The sequence below is a fragment of the Sitophilus oryzae genome, unplaced genomic scaffold, assembly GCF_002938485.1.
Source record: "Sitophilus oryzae breed Bouriz unplaced genomic scaffold, Soryzae_2.0 scaffold_1318_pilon_pilon, whole genome shotgun sequence".
Taxonomy (NCBI): Eukaryota; Metazoa; Arthropoda; class Insecta; order Coleoptera; family Curculionidae; genus Sitophilus; species Sitophilus oryzae.
Window position 1 is genome coordinate 676,559 of NW_022145969.1, and position 22,964 is coordinate 699,522.

The 22,964-nt window shown below is 31.3% G+C and overlaps 1 protein-coding gene across 2 annotated transcripts in view; it reads left to right on the plus strand.

Moving 5' to 3' along the window:
* The first annotated feature begins 8,187 nt into the window (after positions 1-8,187).
* LOC115875052 (regulator of G-protein signaling 17-like) overlaps positions 8,188-22,964 on the plus strand; it is a 32,479-nt gene continuing 17,702 nt past the window's right edge. Inside the window, exon 1 of one of the 2 annotated variants that reach the window (XM_030890396.1) lies at positions 8,188-8,499. The gene's annotated coding sequence lies outside the window, so the exon portion shown is untranslated. The remainder of the gene's footprint in view (positions 8,500-22,964) is intronic. The other variant, XM_030890395.1, reaches the window with a different exon arrangement.

The window sequence follows — 22,964 nt, forward strand, 5'->3', positions numbered from 1 at the left end:
TAGTTTGGACTTTTTTAAACCGTTACTAATATTTTTTTCAACTGTACAAATACTCGTATTGTTTTATCAACTTTAAGACAAAATCCACAAAACTACCCGTGTCTCTCCCGGGCTCTTGCTCAAAACTGTTAACATATTAATATAAAATGAGACATATTCTGATAGAATATAAAATTTTACTTCGGCAAGTACAGTTTGATAAAGTATAAGCCTGTTAAAGTTTTTATATTAACTGCAAATACGTTCTCCCGGGTTATAGATAACTCTTTAAGTGTCTTCTATTTAAAAAGTATAATTTTGTAAATACATATAAATCCCTATATCAAAGAACCAGAAACAATAAGAAAACAACAAAATCTTGATTAACATCGAAAATAAACGAGCCATGAGGTGAAATATATCAATTTTTATTCTTAAAATCCAAATATTACATGTTCAAAGGCGGCAAAATTTGTTTTGTCGAAGTTTAAGTTAATAACTCTCAAGTCGTCCGTTATTCCCCTTTTGTGTATGATTTAATTTCCATAAAATTGTAACCTTTCTAACTCTCTTAATTATATATCTTCAAAAGCTACAAAATTAAAGTTATTAACTCTCCACTTATCAAGCTTTTCTCTCCTTTCTTACATCATTCAATTACATAAAATTTTAATCTTGCAAACTCACACAATCGCCCTCAAGATATTACAAGTTACTAACATAAAAAGCTACCAATGCTTTCGAAATATTACAGGAAAATAAGCCCACAATTTTTTTCATCGATATTATTGCTAACTCATGTCATTATCCTTACGTTAGCTACCAAAATAATGTTATTAACGGCACTCATTCGATTCTACCGTTTGTCTAAGATTATTAAGTGCTAAATTTGTATAAAAAGCTATAATTCACAATAAACTGTAACATTAATAATAAAAATGCACGCTAAAAATTATACAATCAAAAAATGTAAAGCATTTATTAAAGAATTTAAATAAGAAAAGGTTACAACCCCCGAGCTATTTCACTTTCGCGCAGAATTTCATTTGAAAGAAATCATAATCTTAAGAACTTGTACAAATGCCTTTGAAATATCCTGCTCAAAAGGCACAACATTTGTTTAAAGGAATTAAGGTTATTAACTCTCAAGTTATAACCCTCAAGGTATTCTGCTTTTGTGCATGGCTTAATTTAAATCAAAAATTTATAACTCAATTCGAATCAAAATTACAGTCCAAAGACAAATATTCCAGTTGTTCATGCTATTTATTCGTAAAATGTGCTTTTATCTAGAATTTAAATTTCTACTCTTAAATTATAATAACTATTTTTTCTTTATTTAAAACTATTTCAGAACTTGTAAGCCAATATTTTCTAGATGTATGAATGAAAATATGCAAGGGCAAATCTGAAATAATTAAGCAATTTTTATTTAGCTTCAGTAATTCTGTATTGTCTTCCCCTTATTTAAAAGCCCTGCCGCGTTACTGTAAATCCCCTCCCCCAAGCGTTTCATTATATTTTCGTTACCCTGGCAACATCTACACCCCTAAAACTACCCTTACTGTTAGCTAGGGCTTGACTCACTCACTACGTTTAATTTTTTTCTTTTTCTTTCATACGTTAAATTTATTACGGCTTTTTTTTCATTACTGATATCAAGAATACAAGAATTTTAAAAATCGAGATATATAAAATAATAATATTAATATGAGAGATGGTCAGCTATACAATATTGCCTATTATCGCTCTTGTATTGTTTCGATACTACCAACTATTAATTAAATTAGGCAATGTTTAATAGTATTATTGTAATTTTAATATAAAAAATGCTTATACCTCTGTGGCGGATTCATCTCTTAAAAAAAAGTCCTATGATCTTATGAATATTTCGTCACTTGCACTCCAAGAAAATCTACAAAAAAAATAATTGCGTGTACAATGAATGAATACAATGGAGACCAACTTGAAAGCAGTGATTTACTAATAAACAAATTTGCCTAACGAGCACAAAATGCTTAACGTTTAGGGAAGTATATCTGTCCCCGTCGTCGGAAGTAAAAAAGCTTTTATAGACGTGTCTGTTGAAAAAATCTAAAGTGTTCTTGAATAGTTGTATTTAGATATTTTAAATAGTTTGTTTTATTTATTCCTTCTGTTTTTTTGCTTCCGACTGGAAGAGATACTGCCCGCAACATTAAATATTTTTTTTTGTTCGTTAGGCAAATTTGTTTATTAGTAAATCTCTGCTGACAAGTTGGTCTCCGTTGGATTAACGCACCAGTGTTTACAAAAAATAACTATTTTATTTAATAGATTTTCTTTGAGAGCAAGTGGCGAAATACCCATAGGATATTTTGGAAGCAATTTTAGTATAATTTCGAAAATATTTTTTTTTTTTTGATTTTCAAAAAAAAATTTGTGCCGCACAAAATATTACAGAAAAAAATACCTAAAATTAACTAGCGAATAAGAAAATATAATTATTACATAATTACAACTCAATTTCAGGGAAGTAATCACTTGCGCTCTTTGGATAAGAAAAGTTAATGAATCTCAGTTTATATTTAATAAAGTGTTAAAATTAGGCTCGAGTAACGATAAAGTCTGTTAGTGACAGCTCAGCCTCCAAGGAGAGGTGAAAATAAATTTCTCTTATTATATTTAGTTACCATGCTGAGCTGTAATTCTTTGTAACTATGCTAAATAAGATGTCGGGCTCCGAAATTAATACCATGTTACATTTAATAAGCAATATTAATTGAAAGTTCAACAAAAACTTATATATATATATTCGCTCCTTTTTTATATTTCTTACTATTCAAATCCAAAAAATTTTCTACTTTGATCAGGAGCAACAGAAAAAAACCTACAGTTAAGAAAAGATTAAAGACATAAAACGTACAAGAAACTTTACCATTTCGTTAAAGAAATATAAATGTTGCCATGCTTTTATTGATTTTCCAGTAATACAATTTATGGCCATTAATCGATCTTAAATCTCAGAGTTAGTTAGTTATTCGCCTTTCCACCGAAGCCAAGAGATTGGAAAGAAAAAAAACTGAAAGAAAAGCCCCTTCTGTTTGATCAATAATCGTTTCCAAATTAGTTAATGTTCTGTTTTCATATATCGTTAAATTATTCAGTAAAAAACACGTAGTCTGATTAAAAAGTTTCTGAGGTATAAAGTATGAAAAGGCAAAATAAAGGAAAGAGCGTGCCATTGGGATGAAAAACAATTAATTTGGCGAATCTTAATGACCTATATAGTATAATATCGGCAAATCTGAATATAAAATTACGTATTCCAGACGATAAACATTACAGGACATGTGTTTTTAGAAAGCTAATAACTAAGCATCGTGTTTTCCACTCGGATGAGCTCTGATGTGCCTTAAGAATGTTTAAATTGTATCGATATATTTTAGACGTATCGATGTATTAATGCAAGAGATAAATATCGATTACGAAGATCAACAATCATTAAAATAAAATACTTCTCACTGGTCTGTGATACAGGGTTGTTCACCACATACGACACGGAGTATTGTAGCTAAACGATGAGATTTTTACAAATTGTAAGTTTTGGGTTCGATGAAGGACTATTAGAGGTACAATTTAAAAATAATTTTACAAGATACAGAGTGTCCCAAATAAGTAAAAAATATCAAAGTTGTATTTTTTAAATGGAACACCCTGTATATTATTGCATTTTTAGCTTCTACGATTAAAATAAAGGTAAATTTGATTAAGGCTTATTACACTTAAACCTTGCCGTTTTTGAAATATTTTGAATTTTGTAAAATTGCAGTATAAATTTTACGGCTTCATTTCTCCGAGGGTATCAAAGTTTTTAATACTAAATATTTACTGAAGTTTATTTATTGATCAGTTATTGTGTTGCAATAATAAAAACTTTACTACCTTATACAGAGTGTCTAAAAATTTATTTTTAATAATTACTAGCTTTAAACGGCAATAACTTGTTTAATTTAAACGGAACACCCAGTATATTTTTTAAGAATCAGATGCACAAGTTAATTGTCTATCAAATTGTATTATATCATTTTTTACCTATCTCTTCAAGTTTCCGTAGAAAATTCATTTTCTTGTAATGTAGAACTCATTTATCAATATACCCATATATATACTGACATTTTAGATTATTTTTAAAGATGTACCAAATTTTTAAAGAGTACAGATACTAATATAGTCGATATAGTTTGTTTATTTTATTAAAAAATAAATAAAAAACTGTTAAAATATTTGTTAAAGAGTACCAATTAATATGATTCCAGTATTCAAACTACATTAATTGACTTGTTTGTGTTGATTAATAATAATTGATCCAAATACTAAAAAACTAAATTATGTATGTGTATCAGACAGTGTGGTAAAAATTAACACCTTAAAAATGATATTTAATTTTCTGACAAATGCTTATTTATAACAACAGAGACGTTCATTTTCATAACTTATTATTTTATTGATTTCTGATTCAAATCCACATTTATTTAGAATAATTTATTAGCGAACACAATTAAGTATGTAGTCAATTAGTACCGTATGATCGAAAAAAAATGGCGTCCAGTTGGCTGGGAAATGAAGATCGCTGTCATTTTAAATGTAAATTTATATGGGAAATGCCATCGATCGTCATTTCTCAGCCAACTGGACGCCGTTTTTTCTCGATCATACGGTATTTGGGCGGAAATACTGGTGGTATATTTAAATAATGGTATACTCTTTTATAAAGATTTAAATAGTTCACTAAAAACGGTAATATTACTAGCCTGTACATTTTGTACATTTGTTGTTTTAAAAACAATCTAAAATGTCAATATTCCACGGGTATATTGATAAATGAGGTCTAAATTATAAGAAAATGCATTTTCTACGAAAACTTGAAGATATAGGTAAAAAATGGTATAATACAATTTGATAGACAATTAAATTGTGCATCTGATTCTCATAAAATATACAGGGTGTTCCATTTAAATTAAACAAGTTATTGCCGTTTAAAGCTAATAATTATTTAAAATAAATATTTAGACATTCTGTATAAGGTAGAAAATTTTTTATTACTGCAACAGAATAACTGATCAATAAATAAACTTCAGTAAATATTTAGTATTAAAAACTTTGATACCCTCGGAGATATGAAGCCTTAAAATTTATACTGCAATTTCACAAAATTGAAAATATTTCAAAAACGGTAAGGTTTAAGTGTAATAAACCTTAATCAAATTTACCTTTATTTTAATCGTAACAACTAAAAATGCAATAATATAGAGGGGGTTCCATTTAAAAAAATACAACTCTGATATTTTTTATTTATTTGAGACACTCTGTATCTTGTAAAAATATTTTTAAATTGTAGCTCTAATAGTCCTTCAACAAACCCAAAACTTATAATTTGTAAAAATCTAATCGTTTAGCTACAATATTCCGTGTCGTATGTGGTGAACAACCCTGTATATTATAAAAATATAAAAAATACATGGAGAGAATTATTGGCCTTAGATAGCCATAGATTCGAGGTGATATTAAATACTGGAGCCAAACCTGTAACATCCCTTGTAATGGTAGATTTTCGCTGCAGACTCTACAGGGTGAGTCTTAAATAAGTGCAAATATTTTCAGGGTTGGTAGATCTCGTTAAAAGAAACATATTTTCTTAATTAAGTCCAAAATAACCGATTTATTTTACTTATTTTACTATGTTTTTGACAAAAAGTTAAAAAAAGTCAAAATTGTTCGCCAAAAAAACTTCAAAGACGTGTTTCTGGGGTCGAAATAAACCACCCCTAAAAATATTAGCACTCGTTTAAGACTCACCCTGTATATCAAAGAACCACAAACAATAAGATGCGATCTTTGTGACTATATGAGGAACTGGACTTCAAAAGACAACAGGCCCATGGGGAACAAAAAAAAGACACAGGATTTTAGATAATCACTGTGTAACCAACATGTATGATAGCGTCTAAAAATGAATATGCCGAGACGACGACCGTTCGTGCTATGAACGGCTGATGTCGAGGACGGAGAGCTGGCTTCTGTGGAGCCGTCTCAGATACTGGTTTCTGTTAAAGCCCTGAGACTGTATGATGGGTTATAACTCGTTATAACTCAAGAAAGGGGATCTCACAATAGATCTCTAAGGTCGCGGTGATTAAGTACTCTTCTCCTAAACATTCTACATTCTACAATGCAACAGACTAAAATGACGAGTCTTCTACTGAAATATTCACATCCATAGAGAATAGTCCAGTATCGATATTTAAAAAACCTCGATACCGGACCGGGATTGGTATCTTATAAAGATGTATCGATACTGGAAATGTCGATATCGATTTTTTTTAGAGGCGAATATCCCTAGCTCGTAAAAGCGTCTGGAATACGGCCCGCCAAAAAGCGTGCCAGAGGGCGCTCATATCACGACGTCGTAAATGTCAGAAGCACAAGCTGGCGGCTATGGGGACCGTGTCGCCATATCAGGGACGGCGCGGCGCGCGCCTTTAGCCCCATACAGAACCGAATCTAAGAAAGTCAAAAGGAGAAATATCTACATTGTTTGGTAGGACAGCTCCGAACTGCACATTTTTTCAACTTTCGAAATTCTAATTATTATTTTGCCAAAAAAATCAAGGCATCGCACTGATATGGAATGTATTTTCTGCAGTTTCTTCTTCAGATTGACTGACGTAGTTTTTTGATGAAATATTAAGGCAGGAAAGAACACACCGTTCAGTTGCCATCTTCACAGACAGTCCACCGGCTCTAAAAGCACTCGGTTCCACTGAGGTCAATTTTAGTCAAATACATTGTTTTTCAAATTCATACATTTTTAGAGATCAGAAGATAACCACAATAGATCAGAAAAGGTCGCAATGAAACAGCACTTCAAAAATCTAATCTCTGACAGTTTTTGCTTATGAGGTCTTAGAGGGTTCTACTATAAACGAAGAATTAGCAGCGCCTTAAGAGCATCCTGGAAATTAAAAGAGAGAGTTTTCTACAATCATGACCTGAGCAGAGAAAAGAAACTTACAGTGTACCGCCGGCACATAAACCCTTTAAACAAGTTGCAACAGAAACACCTTAGACAACTGTTAAGAATTAAATGTCTCAAACGTATCGGTCCGTCAAAAAACTAGCTGCGATAGCGCTGAAGTCATGATTGCTAAATCCCACTTTTGGTGGGCTGGTCACGTATGCAAGAAAACCGCCTACCAAAATCTCTCCTTTAGGGCGAGCTTGTAGACGGTAAGAGGAAACCGGGTGGACAACTCAAAAGGTACAAGTGCAGAAGAGATATAACATCGCGTATCGAGCTTTTTAGTCACAGGAAAGCCCATGAAAGAAGATGCCTTGCGTAACCATCTTCTAATGGGTGTCAAATACTCGTCAGCGAGTAATGGCAGTAACGAAGTAAGTATGAACAAAGAAAGTCTGAAGTGGCAGTGGATAGGACATGTGGCAAGACAGGATTCAGACCGATGGCCCCAAAAAGTAATCCTATGGAGACCTAGGGGAACAACAAGAAGTGTGGGCCGACCAAAAAAGAGATGGGTCGATGACGTCAGGGCAGTGGCGGGAAGACAATGGATAAGATTGGCTAGAGATCGCGAAGCATGGAAAAACCTAGAAGAGGCCTATATCCAACACTGGATGGAACCAGGCTGAGAAAGAAAGAAGATGAACAAAGAGCTAAACTTTGTAATTTTTACGGACTGTATATTTTGTTCGATAGAAATATAATAAAAGTCTATTCTGATCAGGAACAATAGAAAAAAAATCCTACAGTTAAAAAAGATAAAAGACATAAAACGTACAAGAAATTTATTTCGCTAAAGAAATATAAATGTTAGGTACCATGCTTTTATTGATTTTCAAGTAATACAATTTATGACCATTAATCGATCTTAAATCTCAGATTTAGTTAGTTAATTGCCTTTCCACCAAAGCCAAGAGATTGAAAAGAAAAAAAACTGAAAGAAAAACCCCTGTTTGATCAATAATCGTTTCCAAATTATATCGTTAAATTATTCATTAAAAAAAAGGAATTCTGGTTAAAAATTTCATTTGGAAAAATTTGTTTCTAAGGTATAAAGTTGTTCGATAGAAATACAGAGTTTGTTGTTGTTTGGAAAAAAAGGTGATGTGTAAGTTTGTTTGGGCGAGTGCGGGCCTGGCGCGGCAACAAGGCGCGCGACGCGTCGCGGCGTCGTCGACGGCGGGCCGTTATTCCGTGTGAAGACGGCCGTGAAACGACGGAGGCATCGCGAGCGCGAAAGCAACCGCCGTCGCGAGCTCTCCCGTTCGACGAGGCGTCCGTAGCCCCAGGCGCTGCCGATTCCACGATGGGCCCCAAACGAGCCCGATGCAAGGCCTCGGTGCGATGAGTGAGTACCTCGGTGCGAGCCCCATGGCACGGCGCTAGCCGCTCCCCACTGGCATGGGCCTGTGCGCGGCGCCCACGTGTGCCCGCCGCTCTCTTCATGGCCATTGATAAAGGTAACGTGACGTCACCGCCCAACCTAGCCTTACCTGTGCCTCTATCAGCTCCGACACCGTCAATTTCCATGCCAAACATATTACACTTCGACACCGCATACAAATAACCGCTGTCAAAACAATAGCTTGCCCACAACACTCAAAACTTCGCCTGTAAACATACAACCACTTTTATCAAGCCTGCTGTACTAACAGACACACTCGTTTATTGTTGCATGTCATCAGCTTCTTTATTATGATGTTTGACATATTTCAACCTTCTTTTTGTTAATATAGAGTCTCCAAAACCGATAATGTTTATGCCAGATTTATCGCATCGCATACAAATAGCCGCTGTCATAACATTAACTTGACCACAACACACAAATTTTCGCTAGCAAACATACAATCACCTTTATCAAACCTGGTTTTGCTAAAAAGCACACTCCTTCGTGGTTGCATTTCATCAGCTTCTTTATCAAGATTTTTAAAATGCTTTGGCCTCACTTCTGATAGTTATAGAAACTCTAAATCCATCAATCAAAACATTAGCTTGTCCACACCACACAAATCGTCTCTAGCAAACATTATTTTCTCCTTCATGCTTGCATGTTATCAGCTTCTTTATTATGATTTTTAAGATGCTCTAGCCTCACTTCTGTAATCAAAACATTAGCTTGTCCACAAGATACAAATCATACAACCACCTTGCCTGGTTTTGATAACAAAAACACTTCTTCATGGTTGCACGACATCAGCTTCTTTATTATGATTTTTAAGTTGCTTTAGCCTCACTTCTGATAATCATAGAAACTCTAAATCCATCAGTCAAAACATTAGCTGGTCCACAACATATAAATCGTTTCTAGCAAACATTATTTTCTCCTTCATGGTTGCATGTTATCAGCTTCTTTATTGTGATTTTTAAAATGCTTTAGCCTCACTTCTGACCAGTTATAAAAACTCTAACTCGCAACCAATCAAAACATTAGCTTGTCCACAACACACAAATCGGTTCTAGCAAACATACAACCCCCTTTATCAAGCCTGTTTATGATTACAAACACACTCCTTCATGGTTGCATGTTATCAGCTTCTTTATTATGACTTTTAAGATGCTTTAGCCTCACTTTTCTGCAATGCTTTTCACCAATCAAAACATTAACTTGTTCACAACACACAAATCGTCTCTAGCAAACATTAAACCACCTTTATCAAGCCTGTTTATGATAACAAACACATTCCTTCATGGTTGCACGCTATCAGCTTCTTTATTATGGCTTTTACGATGCTTTTCTCTGCTAGATAGAAACTCTAACTCCACCAATCAAAACATTAGCTTCTCTACAATTCATACAACTTCGCTAAAAATCTTACAATCATATTATAAAAAAGCTCCGGTTTTTGATAACAGCAGATTTCAGTTAAGACAATTACATTCACACTTTTATTCACCCACCAGGTTTATTAATTAATTTTGATTAAATACATAAATATTCTTCAAAGACAACCCTTGGTTTAAGGTGATTTTTAAAGCATTTAAAACACATTGAATGTATCTCCATCCGTATCAACTACCAACACCATAAATTTTATTTAATTCTAAACAAATTTTAGTTAAAACATCGACACAGTGTATAAATATCCACCGTGAAAACCCTAGCTTTTCAGTAAAATCAGTAGAAATTCTATGAAATGAATTTGTAGTGTTGGTAAAAACTATTCTGTGTAAAGCCTGATTTATCATAAATCATTTTTATTAAAAAATAGACGAAATATACAACAAGGAAGGATTGTAAATTTAATTTTAAATAATCGAATATATTTTTATAAAGGACGGAATATTCCTAGAAAGGATTTTTTTTTATTTCAATCTACCTCGGGGCTATAAAGAATAAAACTGGCAGGAATTCGAGTTTTTACATTAAATTTTTATATTAGGTGTCGGCGAAATCAAATTTTGGCCTCTTTCTTCCTTGTTTTCGGCTGCCTGGGGCGGCCTAAAGCTTTATTGTACACCAAAGAGGAGATTTCCGCTATATTCGTCGAATTCAGGGCTGCAATCAATCCTTATAGTTGACTTTCTGGCTCTGGCTTATTGCTTTTTGTTCTCAGATAGTTTGAGTGCTTTATGCAGTTGCAATAAAGCTCATTACCGGACCCTAATTCCTTACAAAGATCAACCGAAGAATTAAAATCTTAATTTTCAAAAGATCATTGTGTTTAAAATGTTGCAGGAACTACAGTAATATTACCACCATAATATGGTAAAATAAAACACAAATACTGAAAAAATTTTATGATGTTTATAAAATTGCCTAGGCCACAATGGCCTACACTGTCGTATTCTAAACATTCTAATTAGTAAATAACACTTCTTAAACTATTTTGTAATGATATGAGTAATAATCTCTATCTTCCTTTTCTTACGCACATAATTTCTATATGTATATGTAAATGTTTAGTTTAAGAACATAAGTCCGGAGATCTTTAGTCTAATAAAATAAAGTAAAATTAGAGTTAGTTTTCTTTTAAAAGCTTCCTGTTTTACAAGATCCCTTGAAGTGTCTTGGGAACAGTATCTATAACAAACCATTAATGACATGAAGAAGCTGTAGAAACTAAAACAACCTAGTTTATTTTTATGTCCCTGTTACTAAAATTTAAGTTTTATATGAATGTGATGAACTGAAACCAAAATAATTTTGTTCAGAAGCTATGTTTTCTTCTATATTATTTAAAAACATAAATTAGAAGACATAAATTAAAAACAGTAATACTCTTATTGTGCTTAAAAAAGCTTACGATGTAATACCTTTTCCTCAAGTTAACTTACACCAAAAATAATTTAAGAAATATCAAACTCGACAGCTTATAGCGCAGATGAAAAGTATATGAAAATATATAAAAAGCACCTACGCCCTGTGAATAAAAGAACGACACCATAAAAGATCTTGCAAATAATAAGGAATATATTTACGAAAGTAAAAATAGACAGGGAATAACAAAATTGGATATAATGCGAAAATCAACAACAGAAAAAGTTTATATTCTGTAAAGTTGCCCTGCGAAAAAATATCGAGCGATCTTTCATGTCCTTTGACTTTCTATTAAATTACCCTTAAAATATTAAGCTAAAAGTTAAATATATACTTTACTGTAAATACATGAAACGGCTTATTTGTATTTATATTGTACAAATATTAATTATATCTCATTAATGAAATAGGAATAAACTGGCGTATTATATTAATTCATTATGGATATTAAATTTATAATCACGGGCAGCAGTTAATTAAGAGATATCATATAAATATAAACTATTAAGCTGGAACATTTGTATTATTATTTAGATAGTCTGGAATTAGTTTTTATTTTTGAAATATTTTTAAGGCCGATTTCAAGACACTTAAAAAATCCAAGCTATACTCGTCGTATGTAGAATATAATATTCTATCAGGATATGTCTCATTTTAGGTTAATATGTCAATATTCTTGAGAAAGAGCCAGGGATAGGCCTCTATTGTTCCGTAGATTTTGACTTAAAGTTGATAAAACAGAACGAGTTGTTCGAGCGTTGAAAAAAATATTAGTAACGGTCTGAAAAAAATCAAATTCTATTTATCGGATGTAGAATTTTATATTCTATCAGGATATGTCTCATTTGAAATTAATATGTAAATACTTTTGATGGAGAGCCAGTGAGAGGCCTGCATTGTTCTGTAGACTTTGTCTTAGAGTTGATAAAACAGTACGAGTTTTTTCAGCGTTGAAAAAAATATTAGTAATGGTCTAAAAAAATCTAAACTATACTTATCATATGTAGAATTTTATATTCTATCAGGATATGTTTCAGTTGAAGTTAATATATCGATATTCTTTAGGGAGGGCCAGGGAGAAACATGCATAGTTCCGTAAATTTTGTCTTAAATTGATAAAACAGTACGAGTTTTTCCGCCGTTGTAAAAAATATTAGTTACGGTCTAAAAAAATCCAAATTATACTTATCGTATGTAGAATTTTATATTTTACCAGAATATGTCTCATTTGAAAATAATATGTCAATATTTTTGATGTAGAACCAGTAAGAGGCATGCGTTGTTCCGTAGATTTTGTCTTAAATTGATCAAACAGTGCGAGTTTTTCCGCCGTTGTAAAAAATATTAGTTACGGTCTAAAAAAATCCAAATTATACTTATCGTATGTAGAATTTTATATTTTACCAGAATATGTCTCATTTGAAATTAATATGTCAATATGTTTGATGTAGAACCAGTAAGAGGCATGCGTTGTTCCGTAGATTTTGTGTTAAATTGATAAAACAGTACGAGTTTTTCCACCGTTGAAAAAAAAATATTAGTAACAGTCTAAAAAAACGAAACTCTTCTTATCGTATGTAGAATTTGATATTCTATCAAGATATGTCTCATTTGAAATTAATATGTCTATATTCTTGAGGGAGAGCCAGGGAGAGACATGCATAGTTCCGTAGATTATGTCTTAAACTTGATAAAACAGTACCAGTTTTTCTACCGTTGAAATAAACAGTAAAAAAGGTCTAAAGGAATCCAAACTATACTTGTTGTATGTAAAATTATTGTATATTCTATTAGATGTCTTATTTTAACCTGATATGTTAGTAGTTTAGAGTCGGGGAGAGACCCTGGAATACATTAATTTGTGTTCTGTGATTAAAAATAATATTTAATCAACAAAATTTCTCTCTGATTTCGAAATCCAATTCTATTTACCCGCCCTCCCCCTCCTAGCATCATAAAATATTAAAATATAATTTAAATGTAGTCTAATTTTCCAGTTCCCATATAATCTGGCCATCGTTAAATTGTTTTTAAAATATATTATTTTAAAACAAATTGCTAAATATCACATTGCCCGTTGCCCGGTAATTCACGATCCATATTAATATATTTCATTAAAGCGACAAACGATAATTATAATTATTTTAAATTGACGTTCAGATATATTATCTAAATTCATCTCATAGGATATGTGTGCTCAAAAAAAAATTGAGGGAATATTCTTACATCAAATAACAGCTCCTGAGATTCCTTACAAGCCTGTTCATTGGTTGTCTTTTTTTCATTTGCGGCCATCACGTTCCTCATTTTCTTGTCAAGCAAATAAAAATATTTGGATGAGCCCAAGAAGCCACAAAATCAACTCCCGGCCTTTAGTAAGTGGTTTTTATTTTAAGAGACCTAATATAAAACATTTTTGCAAAACCTAGTGCAAAGCTAATAAACAACAAATGAACCAAATTAATATTTTTGCTAAAGTTAATTTCAACAGAAAATAATTGGTTTTATTTATTGCTTAAACGAAATCCCTTTTTTTCTCTTCGAAGAGATATTTTATCAAAAATAATAAGACTTTTTTCTGATGGAGCGAAATTAAATCCATCAGAGTGTTTGAAAACCGAAAGAACCAATTTATTAAGTCACTGATCCTTACTAATAGGCATCGCTGGGTCAGCAGGAAATTACAAAATTTATTTCTGCGGAAAATTTATTTTTGATATTTATTATTTAAAGAAGACTTGAGTTCTCTATCATGTGGATATCGGAAGCAACGGATTGGCTCATAAAAAATGAAAATCAAACAGCAAACAAAAAACAATATCCGAAATATAAAAAAAAGATTAGTTAAAATCCTCTACTGAGGGACAGGAGGCCCAAACTCACAGTCTTGTATAAAAAAAAAAAATTAAAATTTCTACTTTATAAAAAAATTATCGTATTTTTTATCATATCCCATTTTTTTCCACCGTTGAAAAAAATATTAGTTACGGTCTAAACAAATCCAAATTATACTTATCGTATGTAGAATTTTATATTTTACCAGAATATGTCTCATTTGAAATTAATATGTCAATATTTTTGATGTAGAACCAGTAAGAGGCATGCGTTGTTCCGTAGATTTTGTCTTAAATTGATCAAACAGTACGAGTTTTTCCACCGTTGAAAAAAATATTAGTTACGATCTAAAAAACCCAAATTATACTTATCGTATGTAGAATTTTATATTTTACTGTTATCGAAATTTAAAATTTACTCTTCATTTTCACAAAATGTGAAATATGTCAAAATCCTTAGATTTTAGGTATGCTTCTTTAATAAAACTCACTTTTATTTTTTTTTCCTAGAATTCGAAAATCAATTAATATATAGGGTGTTCCATTAGAAAAAAACACTTTGATGTGTAACTCTTTTTGGGGACACCCTGTATAATTCTATATATTTTTATAAAATGCTTTCAGTTAACCTATATATTCTGCCAAAATTTAATTTCGATATAAACTACCGTTCTCCTTGGAGCTTCCGCGTATGAGAGGCGCCACCCTGTATATATTTTTTAAATAATTTTTTTTTATACAAGACTGTGAGTTTGAGTCTCCTGCCCCTCAGTAGAGGATTTTAACTAATTATTACGTACTCACACTGGGTCGTTAAACGCTTACTTAATAAAAAAAGGGTTATAGGGGATTATAACTGATTTTATTAATTTGAAGGTAGAAAACTTGATTATTATACGCGAACAATATAGTTAAAATAATAGCGGGCCCGAAATTACAAATTCAGCTCCTTGATTGACTGACATATACATGGAATTGGCTTAATTAGCTTACAGAAATTCCTAAAATTATGGAATCGAGGGCTGAAATTAATTTCGGCACAATGGGGAGTGACGTTTTCAACTCGCTTTCATATTTAAATAGCAGCAAAGTCGAAACAACAAGCGAAATTATTCTTTGTTCCGCCGAATACATTCTCAGGGAGACTGGGAAAAAATTGTTTATTCTCAGGCAATTTGGTGGGTAGTTAATTTGAGAGAGACAAGCAAATAAAGCGGAAGAATCGTGATATTTACTCATCTCTGGCTAATAAGTTAAGATGGGCTATGCCGAGCCAAAGATAGCAGGTCACAAAATTTCCCGTCTGTATTGATCGCACGGCTTACATTGAAAGGTTAGAAAATAAGAACGATGAAATGAACAGTGGCAAAGTATCATATTTGTGCAGCACATGTGTCATTAGTAAACATGTAAAATTTCGATTTTTTTTTCACCTATATCTACAGGGCGTTTCACGAATAATTCACCACTCTTACATGTTTTTAACTCTTCGCCTAATTTACAACCACAAACACACACAAATTATATTTTTGAAATTTTACAGAACATGTAAGCGAGATCAAAATAAACGATAAGTAACTTACGATATTTCGATTTCTTTCATGAACAGGGTGGGTCAAATTCGACGCTTTTAAATGGAAACACCCTTTTCTATAGGAGATAGACAAAAACTAGTATCGGTGTCTGGAGCTTAATTTTTGTTAAAGACATGATGGTGAAAACTGCATATCGATATCTGTTACCGTTTCGTAGTTTTTCAAAAATATGCATTTTTAACAAATCGCTGTAACTTTTTTGCTATGGAAAATTTTGTATTTTTATGAAAACATTTCCAAAGCACCTTTTTACGTAGAATTTAATGGTTTAAGTATAATTTTTTTAAAATTAATAATTTAAGAATTATCAACAGAAAATTTGATTTTATATATGGGACACCCTGTATATTTTTAATCTATTGAAAAGAATTTAAAATTACCTTTCCAAAAATATAACACACTTGATATTTTGCTCGATTCCTCTTCGAGATATAGAGTATATAAAAATTCGCCCGCTTTTAAATAAGTAGGCTTTGAACGGCATCGGCTGTAATGCATAAAAAATCTAGCTGTGAGCATCAATTAAAACGAAAATAGTATTTGCTATGAGAGATGCAGAATTTTATAACAATTTAAAATATACTTAACCAACATCAATACATTTAAACTATATCTAATAACAATAAAAACAAATAGCAAACCAAGACATGAGATTTTGCTACAGGTGTTCGACATATCGACCGTCTTCTGTTATGGACAGACCGGGCAGTTTTTTGAACATTTCTCGCGGAATTCATTAACTCAGTGGGGGTGAAAGATATCCTCTCATAACTGTTAAGTATTTTTTAATTTTTGTCTAGATTATACGGATCAATAAGGAACCTTTATTCTTCCGCAAATATATCCATAGGATTAGATCCATGGGCACTAAGTCAGGTGGCCTCGACGGCCAACGGTTGGGATCTTGGTTAGCTATCCAATTATTCTTGAAATTGGCTGCAAAAATTTGCTGATAACTTCAGTGTTCAGAGGCGGTGCGTCGTCTTGCTGGAAAATATGTTTTCGAGTTTCATTAAGGGCATATCACAAATAAGGGGTTCAAAGCCTACTAGTTAAAAGTGGCTAATTTTTAAAAATTCTGTATTTCGAAGGGGATTATAACAAAATATAAGTGTGCTATATTTTTGAAAAGGTAATTTTAAATTCTTTTCAGTTAATTAAAAATATAGGGGGTGTGCCAAATAAAAAATCAATTTTCCTGTTCATAACTCTTAAATTATTAATTTTAAAAAAATTATACTTAAATCATTAAATTCTAGGTAAAAAGGTGCTTTGGAAATGTTTTCATAGAAATACAAAATTTTCCATAGCAAAAAAGTTACAGCGATTTGTTAAAAATGCACATTTTTTAAAAACACCCCGTAACTCCGAAACGGTAACGGATATCGAAATGCGGTTCTCACCATCATGTTTCTGACAAAAATTGAGCTCCAGACACCGATATTAGTTTTCGTCTATCTCCTATAGAAAAGGGTGTTTCAATTTAAAAGCGTCGAATTTGACCCACCCTGTATTTTCAATTTTTTTTTAGCTGAAATCACTTAAAAAAAAACAACAAAACAACCAGTATACAGGGTGGTCTGAACTGTATTCCGGTGACTTCGGCAGCATATTCTGCAGACAAAAATACCTATGTAAAAAAGGTCGTATAAATGTATGTCCTAAAATGCATAGTTTCGGAGATACAGGGTGTAGAATTTTCATTTATACTTCGATTTTTTCCAAATAATTTCTGAAGTAACGTCAATATTTACTCTAGGAGTTTTTTGATATGAGAAATTTAATTTTGATGACAATATAACTCCTACATTTAGAGGACGCCACCTAAATATTCTTTAACTGTTTTGAAAAGTAATAACTTTTCGTCCGTACCTGTATAAAACTATTGAGAAAAAAATATAAATTTCCGTGTTTTTTACGTAAATAATGTATCTTGGTAACCGTTCTCAAGATATTTAGAATAGAATTAGTCGATACATATCATTATTGACAAAAAATAAACATGTTGAGTGGATAGTTATTTGACTGAATTTTATTTTTTTAAATTAATCATAAATTTTTCTTCGAAAAAAATGATAATAAAACAGTTTCTGTTGAACTTCTGGCACAAAAATATTCCAAATTTACGGTTTCAGTTTAATAACTATTTAGTCAACATGTTTAATTTATGTCAATTATGACAGGAATTGGTAATTTAGATTCCAAATATCTCGAGAACCATTACTAGTAACGATTTCAACCAAGACACCTTTTTTAAGTAAAAAACGTCCTGAATGTATATTTTTTTACTCAGTAGTTTTATACAGGTACGGACGAAAAGTTATTACTCTTCAAACACCTTAAAAAGTAGGTAGGTGGCGCCCTCTATAAGTAGGAGTTGGACATATTGACTTTTTATTATATTACATTTAACTTTTTTACTTGTTTTTATCTGCAGAACATGCTACCGAAGTTTCCGGAATACAGTTCGGACCACCCTGTATAGCAGCCTCCCCAAACACAAAATCATAAAAATTTCACTGCATCATTCAGCAATCTGGAAATGCATCATTCTCTTTTTTTTGGAAATGGATTTTTCTCCGACTTTAGAATAACTGAAATCAGTTACATGAAAACATGTTCCTGCTTTACATTCTAAACTTTTTTATTTAATTAAATTTAGAATTCATTCTAGAATGAAAAACATGAAACGGAGTTTTCGTGACTTTCTATTTGGAAAACAAATATTTCTTAGATAACTGATATCAGCTAAATGAAAGCAGCCTTGATTTCAGCTATTTTAAAGTTGAAATACTAAAAATAAAGAAATATTTCTTAAATAACTAATTTGAAATTTACAGGACATGTAAAAGAACAAAATAACGGCAATATTAATACAAGATTTTCTTTTATTTTATAATTCACCATTGTCTACCACTTTCAAACAAATAATAAACTACTAGGCTGGAAATTTCGGGAAACCCATCTCTCAGAGATCAGTTACACAAACGCAGGCACGTACAAAGGACTTTAGAATTTTAATTTGGAATATTTTACAAAAGGGAATTAATTAACGTACGCATATGGAAGAGATAAAGCAAATCCATATTTCCCAGCGAATTTTTAACTATAAAACGGTCTCTTATCTGATCTCTAGACAATGCTGTTAATCCCACAGACAATTACAACTAATTTTCCCTATTTTGTCTTTCAAATCATCAACCTAGGGTGAAACTGTATGTATAAGACATCACTCCAAAAATAGATCCTATGACGTTCGGTATATTATTATATTAATTAATTTAGTTTAGCTACGGGCCTATTCATATAATTAAAATAATGACAACTTTGAAGGATCGTCAAGAATGTTTTGCATATAGGAATTATTTAACGTGATAATATATATTCCCTCAAAGCTTACTAATTGTTGTTGTTCGTACAAAATTAGTATTAGTTTGTGTTCCGAAAATAATTGTGCGTGGCTGCGGTAAAAAAAATTGTGTGTGCACTATGTGCGCATATTTGAAGTAAATCAGTAAAGTAAATTGAAGGATGTATATTTTTTTATGAATGCTTCTTGCAAACTTCAAAAAAATTATAGCTCTATAATTTTATGTTTTTCAATTTTTATTAAGTGCCGGATAGCCCTGGTTGCTGTGGCCATTAAACCAAAATACTACTACATCTATATCTCTGACTACTACTAACTACTACTAACCAACAATATGTTTTGTGTGGTCTGTGGTCTGTTTTTGTTTAAATGTTTTGTTCATTATTCATGTTGGGAATTTATTTTTAAATTAATGTTGATCGTTGGGCAAACAAGTAAATTCATAGAATATGTATTTCTTTTTCATAATCAAAATTGTCACTACAAGTTTTACATAACCAAATTGTCACTCTAACTCGCTGTCTTTTTTTAGACAGATGTCACTTGTCTTCTCATTATTCAATTCATTATTCCAATGACTAAAGAATGTAAGTATTCCTTAGACAAGAAAAGAGAGGGGACAGGTAACACGGCAGCTGAAAGTGAGGCAAGTTGTCACCACGCGAAATTCTCCAATGGCGTAACATCAGAAATTAGCTTGTACCTAGAACAAAATATTATTATATATTAAAACGTAAACTAATAAATATATCGTTCATTTTTGAGTAATGCATATACAATTTTGTATTTTATGTGAGACTATAAAATTAGAATATTTATAATATTAGAATATCTAAGTCGATAATGCAAAATTTATTTAACAGTCACAGTAGACTGATTATCAAGACATTTATTTATTAACGTGTGTATAATGTATAATTAAATAAAAAATAATGTAATAACATATGTTTTAAACGTGTATATACATATATACTGAATGATCGAAAAACACGGCGTCTTGTTTGTTTGGAAATGACAATTTCACAAATGAATATTAAAAATTACATTATTCATTGAATCCGTAAGCAAGTGTGAAGCGAATTGGCTAGATTCATTATTATACCGTATAATCGAAAAAAACGACGTCCAGTTGGCTTGTAAATTACGATCGATGACATTCCCCATATAATTCTACATATAAAATGACATAAAAACTATACAAAACGACATCGAAAAATGACGGCGTCAGCGATGGGTATGAAATGAAGATTGCTGTCATTTTATATGTAAAATTATATGGGGAATGTCGTCGATCGTCATTTACAAGTCAACTGGACGTCGTTTTTTTTTCGATCATACGGTATAATAATGAATCTAGCCAATCCCCTTCACACTTGCGTACGGATTCGATGAATAATGTAATTTTTAATATTTGTTACCTTCAATCATAAGAATATTCTAATTTTCCACAAAAAAAATAAACAATTCTAGAAGCTTTGTGTTATTTTATTTATTTTTAAATTTTTATTAATTACTTACTGAAACTGTTATTATATATACACCTAAATTAGCAAATTTTTTGAAAGAATATATAAAAAAAATATAGTAACAAGTAGCCTAACACAAGTTTGTCCACCCCCAGTAAATCTTGACAGATAAATTTAAGTTTTATATAACAACTATACATATAGATTTTTTATCACTAGAATTTTTCATTTTTTTTATAGTTTACAATTATTTTACTATTTGATAACAATACTTTATACATTTTTTTTACATGTAAAATATGTAAAAAAATGTTTATTGCAGAAATTGTATTTCTCTAATTATAATTCCCTACGCCACTGGAGAAATCCATGCTGAGTAGCATTATTTATAGTTTCAATCATTAATTATAATACAGGATATTGAAAATACTACTTGGAATTATTAAAAATAGTTTTGTTAGGATGTGGTACAAGACATATTAAAAGCATTTTACATATTTTTACTGCTATAATGAAAAAAATGTACATTTTATGACCACATAACAAAAGTTGTGTGTCGATTTTTACCTGTGAAATGTAATTCCAGCCACTTTTTTCTCGCTTCGGCCTTTGCAGCCATACGCTGAACATTTCACCTTACTAATCAACACAGTTTATAAATTTAAAACAAAACAGTATTCACAAAAAGCATAAAAATTCGCTTGGTGTCACCTCGAAATCTTGTCACCAAAGTATGGCCGCCGATCAAATTTTGGCCTCAAAAATTTTTCACTGAAGAATAAGCGTGTTAGCTGTCCCCTCTCTTTCCTTGTCTAAAAAGTATTCTTTAGTCATTGCATTATTCGAATTCTCAGGATGTTGTTAACAAATGTTTCATCTTAAAATAAAATTTTAATCAATCACAATTGTTTATCTCCATCGTTTACCGGTTTAATAATACAGAAATTACAGTTCAATTAAAAACAATTCATTATTTATAGTGATTTACAGTAATTTTATTAATTTATACGAATATTCTCGTTGATTATTGCTTTGAAATAAATATCTCATCCAATAAAAATGCGAGTTACTAACTCTAAATTCTAATTCTGAGCTGGCAAATGAGCTAGATGCTTTACCTACATAGGCTGTCCTTTTTTACTTGTAATTTTTACTCCCAGAGAAAGAAAATAAACTTTGAAGAGGCCAAATAAGTCTTTGGGGTTTACTTCAAAATCCGTTATCATCGATAAAATATCCGTATATCTAATGGGAATAAAAAAAAATACATAAACGTTTGGTTTTAGGCTTAAGATTTATTATGTTTTTGATGAGTTCTCGTTCTGCCAATATTTGTAGTCGAACTGTACGTTTCCTTGTTCAAACGATAAAAGAAAACTGTCCTTTGAAAAGCTAAAGATCTTCTGATCCTCGGGCAACTTTGCTATTTAAATAAATAATCCCTAAGAATTCGGTCTCCGCAGATGTTGACCCAATGTTTTTTTATTATATATGTATTTGTATTAGGATTTTTTTTTCTTTATAAACGGAAAGAAATAAAAATATGAAGTCGAGCTCAAACATACGGAAAAATATAAAATAAATTTATAAATGTATTTTCCTCTAAGAGCCTGGAATAATATTGCCATACTGAAAATGCCCGAGAAAAACATTGAGAATCAATCAACAGTGAAAAAGTCAGAAAATTAAATCAGCTTGTTTTAAATGTGGAATATTTTAATTTCAAAAACACTGCCAGACAATGAAGGTGCTAAATATTACGCAAATGAAGGTATTTCGGACTGAAATTTTAATAAAGGATAATTGTTCATTCAAATTACTTTACAGATGAGTAATTGTTAAAGTAAAAACATACATATATACGCTCTGATCGCGTGAATGGGATTTTTTTACATTCAAATTTCATGAACGTAGATAAAACAACCATCCACTTCTTGCACAAAAGATTACTTCCAGCTCCCTGATCTCTTTGAATATAAATTTTTTGTATATTTAACTACCGTTACATATTCTTTTTTCAGCTTTTCCTGAAGAAAATCATATATTATGCCTAATATATATGAAAAAAAATACTACAACCTTTTGCGTATAAAATTTTTCATTCTTTTTTGTGTTACAAGTCTCTAAAAGTATTATTATACAGGGAGGTCCAAATTGTATTTGGAAAACTTCGGCGCGATATTCTACAAATAAACATAGGTATAAAAGTTCGTATAAATGCATGCCCTAAAATGCTATAATATTATTTTTAGGGGGTGATTCCTTGTTCAAAATAAAGGGTAGTTTGCTTTATAAACGTTGGGTCAAAAGTCAACCATTAGGGAGATATCGCGGTACAAAGATGGCGGAAAATTAAGGTTTTTATTTTTTATCTTGAAAACCAAAAGAGATAGACTAATGAA